This window comes from Tyto alba, unplaced genomic scaffold (assembly GCF_018691265.1).
Source record: "Tyto alba isolate M040663 unplaced genomic scaffold, T.alba_DEE_v4.0 Super-Scaffold_40, whole genome shotgun sequence".
Taxonomy (NCBI): domain Eukaryota; kingdom Metazoa; phylum Chordata; class Aves; order Strigiformes; family Tytonidae; genus Tyto; species Tyto alba.
The window spans coordinates 23,092,202-23,098,201 of NW_024881316.1; positions in this window are offsets into that span (position 1 = coordinate 23,092,202).

The following is a 6,000-nucleotide window of genomic DNA, read 5'->3' on the forward strand; positions in this document are numbered from 1 at the left end:
CACTCTGCTGTCTCATCACAAAATACAGGGGGGTGTCTGTTCCGGCACACCTCCCCCCTCCTTCTCTTCTCCGTTCCTCCACTGACCTTGGTGTTCACAGAGCTGCAGCAACTCCACCTCCCAAGTCTGACTGCTCACCACCACGTCCCTTCTTAAATACGTTATCACAGAGGCGCAGCTGATTGGCTCAGCTTTGATGCAGAGGTGGAGCTGACTTGGAGCTGGGGGAGCTTCAAGAAGCTTCTCACAGGGGGCCACCTCTGTATCACCCTCCTCTGCTACAAAAAAAAAAAAAAAAACACCGCTCACCCAAACCCAGGTCGCACCTCCAAAAAGTACTCATACCTGAACAGAGCTTCTGTATCTGTCCTCATAAACCTCACTGCTGAACTATGAGTAATGGTTCTTATTTGGTTTGCTATAATCTGGACTATCTAACATTTAAGAAGTCTTTCAGCAGGTATGAATTTTTCAGAATGTAACAATCAAATAAGTATAAATTCAATACTGTTCAGAATCTAAGCCTGATTTGGAAAGAATGTTTATTTAAACTTATATTTTAAAAGGAGTGTAATCTCTCTTAGCAGAGATATATAAACAGGTATATTCTGCTAAATTAAAAAAAAAAAAAAAATCCACAAAAAGAGCTGTGAAAAACAACATTAAAATAGATTTTTTCCTCCACTATTTTTTGTGAGTTTTGTCTGCTGTAATACTTTTTTCACTGGCAAGTCTCAGGTGTGTTATCCTCTACAGCACTTCAGAAAACACTTTGTAGAATATAAATGTGACAAATCTTCCATTCTGTCACATTTGAATAAACTCCAAACACCTTTGAAGTTGTCTTGACCTCCTTTTGCAAACTCTTTGAGATCTACAGATGAAAAGTACTATATGATACTAGATATTATCATCTATTTCTTTATACACTTAGGGACAACTGCTATTTATTTTCACCTATCTGTCACATCAAGCAATGTTTAAATTACAGATTGGCTAAATGTTAAAAAATGGTTTCCATCTGTATCACTGAAAGTCACTCTTTGTCTTGAGGCAACAGTCTGGATAATTTCCAGAGCCATGTGCTGAAATGGACAGTTTCAACATCTAATTGTATTTTGGCATTGTTTGTGTATAACGTCTTTGTATATATAAATTTATCGAGACAGATTTTTTTGGTAAACTGATTCATATTTTATCAGCCATTTCTTTCAAGTTACGTTCCTGTAATATTCTTCCAACCATATTCACTGTCTGAAAACTATGTCACTTAATAGTACAGTCTCTCCAGAACAGGACTTGATAGAGAAAGGAGGGTCTGTGTAGTATCACAAGCATGTTCTGCTTGCATGTCAAACAAGACAATGAAGATAGACACTCTTATGTAATATCAAGTGTGGGTGTATTATCTTTGACTCAGTATGGCACTGATTTCTAATTAAAGTTACACTTCTCTTGATTGAAGCAAGCTAGTATCCTGCTGGTTTGGCAAATGAGCAAAGCAAGCTTGTGATGATTGTGCACAATAATCCTTGTAAGTGTACCCTAAATGCATGGGGTTTTTTTAAATGGCCATGAAAAGAACAAGGAGCTGGCTTCCCAATTTCCAAGACAGAACATATGAGACAGACAGCTGTTAGCCCCTATCCTTAGCCTTTTACTCAGCAATACCAACTAATAACTAACAGGTTAATAGCTGACTAACCAGAATGTGGTTTGCCAGAAATTTTTTCTGCTATGTGAGCTTTTAGTAGGTCATTCTCAGTTCTTTCACCCCAAAGAAAGAAATGATCTCTAAATTCCTAGTGCTCTGCAGAGTGCATATAGCCACACCCAATGTGGGAGTAAACTGCAACATTCTTCCTAGCCTCCAGTTCTGGAGCATGAGTGATACCCATGTCTGTGGACAGGCCTGCATGGCAAAATGTAAGGATGGCAAGTCAGGTCAGGTCAGAAGGCTTCTGGGTCCCGTCTGGACAAAACACTATATCATATACATTCTATCTCTCTTGTACTCAACATGAGCAAAGCCTGACTCCCAGGCACACATTATCTTAGGCCTTCACTGAATGATTATGGGAGTGACATTGCTAAACAGAACTACATTAGGAAAATAGATATTTCTAAAATTTTTTGCAGAGTAGCACACAGCAAACGAGAAAATGATCTACCTTTATTTTGCATATTGTACACTGTGTTTCCTAAAGAAGGATTATGAGATCACTTATAATTTTCTTATAAAAAAATAATGGAACCTTTAATGAACCCTAAATGTAAGATCACATGGTTTTTTTCCTGAGAAAACTTCAGATGTCTTGGCACTATTCTAAAATCTGTTGGGGAACAAAGGTAAATACCCAGCTAGTTCTGCCATGCATTATTCAGTAAACAAAATCTGTTTGTGAGAAATTAAGCTACAATTTAAAAAATAAAATCAGATGAGGCAATTCAATTGCCTAAAGTTAAAAAATGCTGCAATAAATGTAAACAACTACCGGTAAAACAATTTAAGCATTATCAATGTCATTTTTTGTCTTGCAAACTTGTCTATTATACCCATTCCTTTCTAGAATTTCAAGCCAGTAGTGATCTGAATTTTACGTTTCAGGACACCAGATGACAAGAGATAAAATTTTGTTAATACTATAATCCCTTTCACCATAAGCACTGTGCAACTTCCTTCATGACACATCTTGATCTTTCAGGCACTTCCACACCATATCTATGTACACTGAGGACATACGTCATGAAGGAAGAAAAGCTGAAAGGCAGAACCTGTGTGCGAAGGAGGGTAAGCTGGTGATGAATAAATCTAAATTAGAAAACATAAAAAGAAACCAATAACTGAGGAAATTATTCTTCTCCTTTGCAGAGGGCCCAGGTAAATGTATGGTTCGGTCTGTTCAGGCAGCAAAATCTAAGACCCTGTGGAGATTGGCTTTAAAACTCCAAGCAGGCAGTAAATACCAAGCAGGGAACTGGGAAGTATATGAACAGTGCATGCATGTGAGCAAATAACAAAGTGAAATTCTAGCTTTGCATCTGAATGTTTCAATGTCCAGAAAGAGAAGTTCTGGGGCAGTCTTCCTCTTGAAGCAGTGAGGACACAAACCGATCTAGTATTAACTGTCAACTTGATAAACTTATGAAAGGAATTGCACAAATACTTGTCTGTGATTTCTTTGTGATCGCCTTAGTGAACTAAGGGACCCCATCTATTACCGTGTGTCTTGTCCATGCTTTCAGCTTCTAAAAGGTATCAGACTGATTTCAGATTAAATGAGCCTCTTTTTTTTTTCAGTAGATAATTTTAGTAAAAAAAAAAAAAACTACATTGTAACTTGACACTATAAATTAAGAGTGGGAGAATGTAATGGCTATAATGCACAATTTGTGGATAAGAACCTGAGACAGGGAGAGAGAGACACAGCCTGACACACACAAGAAGTGAAACGTATCAGCCTTGGTCTACACAGTTCAGTGGGACTAGAGAAAACAATACCAGAAGAAGTAGAACCACATAGTGTGGGAAAGAACCACTTTTGTGTTTGGGCCCCAAGAGCGGTATGACCACATTAGGGACTCACCACCTATGTCCATACTGGCAAAGGAAACAGTCCAGAGCCACCCTCTAGCTTTTGAGTCAAATGGTGCACCATCGATCGCAGCCATACAGCTGGACTCGCTTATCCACCAGAACATGGCAGTGTGTCCAAACTGCCTTCCGAGAATGCTCCCTCACCTGTGCAAAAGCTCAGACATGGTTTGGGGTTTATCTAGAAGAGTGCTAGCTGGCCCTAGGCCAAAACCACACCGGGGACTGCGTGCTGCAAAACTGGGTACGTGTGCTCAGTCTTATTCCCTAACCTTTCTCAGCTTAATTTTATAGATTCAGCCACTGGGACTAATTCATCTAGGCACTCTGCAGTATTATTATAGCTGTAATACTCCCCTCTGAAGTTCCTATAAATTAAGAAAAACTTCATAACTCATAATTCTGACAGACTTTCTGAGCATAATAATTGTATTTAGAAACCATTCTTTTCAGAGCATAAAACGCTTTTCCTACTAAGTAGTGTGGGGACAGTTTTTGATAACGAAATAAGCCTAAGGTTTTTGATTTTTTTTATTATTATCTGTTTTATTTTTGGTATCTTTGCATCTTAGCATGTGGAGAAAATAAATATTAAGTGCAGAAAAACGTTCGCAGTTTTTATTCAGTTAGAATCTATTTCATAGAAACATTCACGGCTTCATTTCTGGATTGTGGCTATTCCAAAATGAAATCTATACAGTTATAACAAGACAGCCTCCAGGAGACTGCAAGAGAATGCTTATGGACTGTCTGCCCTGTTATGAAATAGAGTCTGAAGTTTGATAGAAGATTTCAGCTACACTCCATCTGAACCATGTTTATGTGGCTATATACTCCTGAGTTCTCCATCTAGACTACAGTGGATACGTAGGCTCTTGAAGTTAAGAAAAAAGTTTTTCCTGTTTAATGCACAGTTTACAGTTTGTTAGATAGCTGAAGTAAACTAAACTTGTGTAGATATATCCTGTATTTCATTTGAACTGCTATAGCCACGCCAGTGTCTGAAATTCCAGATGTGTGACACCTGAATAACATCAGAGGAACAGTTCTCAGTCTGCTGTTTTCCTATGCTTTGTTTCAGTAACTTAAAGATGTGACTTCATAACATTGCTTCTTCTAAGACTCATGAAATTCTGGTGTTTGTGATTGCTTGCCACAGCCACTTACCTGCTAAGATATCTCTGTAAGAAGTATGTTGTTACTTAATCTGGCTTTGGAAAAGCCAGAGATCGACAGACGAGCTCTGACAATCTAAAAAATACAATTTAGACACAAATATCTTTGTTTAATTTAGGTCCTTTTGTATCTGAGTACCAACATGAGATTTTTCAACTGATACAAGCAGAAACCAAATAAGGATGCATTTTCTTCTGAAGCTTATCAAATAAGGTAAATTTTGATTGACAAAGAAGAGTAGAAGCATGTGATACTATAAATAGCATTTATTGTTTCAGTAAATTGCTCTATCTCTAAATTTCATAATAGCTAATCCTGTTTTAGAAAGACAAGTATTTAATTATTTATATTTTATCTCTCTGAGCTTATTGCAGAATTTTACTTTACCTCTGCTGATAAATATGTAGAATATACATACAAAAAGGTATAATATTTTTTTGATATTAATTCAATATGGCCAATTTCGACTAACAAAGCAGGCTGGAAGAGTGTTGCCTTGTGATTTATCATTTTAATCAAAATATGCTTATCTTTAAATTTCATTAAAATTAAGCCAGTATTAAGAAGATAGATCTTAAATTATTGATGCTTTCTCTCTTCTAATTTAACAAAAGTATTTTTACCTTTGCTGATAAAGTGAAGAGTGAATTTTCATCACTTCACAATGCATAGGCACCAGAAAATATGCAGCAGTGAATTAGAATGACATACAGTCTCCTCTGAGTCATTGTATGGTACGTCATCAAATGTCATGCAGTAACTCCTTTTTGCTTCAGGGGATCATTGCTCACCCTTATAATTAAAGGGATCAGTAAAGCTGGTGTTTCTGGACTGGAATGGGAAAAGTTAGACTTATTCATGGTAATTGGCTGTTTTAGTGAAAGCTGGGTTTCATTATAAACAGATAGTCCATAGCTCATTTGTAGAAGAAATAAGAAAATAATGCCTGGCTACTGCAATATTTCTGTATTTCTACAGCCAAATGTTGAGTCAGGACAGACTAAAACTTTCTTATGAATTACTGTATTTACTGTAATATCCTTTAGCAAACTCAGCACAGCAGATCCACTGCAATGGGAAATTTTGCCCACCTATAGAACAGGCTCTGTGAAGTTCACACTGGCCTTTGACTCCTGTAGAACTGGCAGACTTCCTTGATGCATGGATTCTGTAGGAATTTAGGTTTAGCAGGCGTATCTTGATTGTGAGGTGAAATACATGTAAGCAGG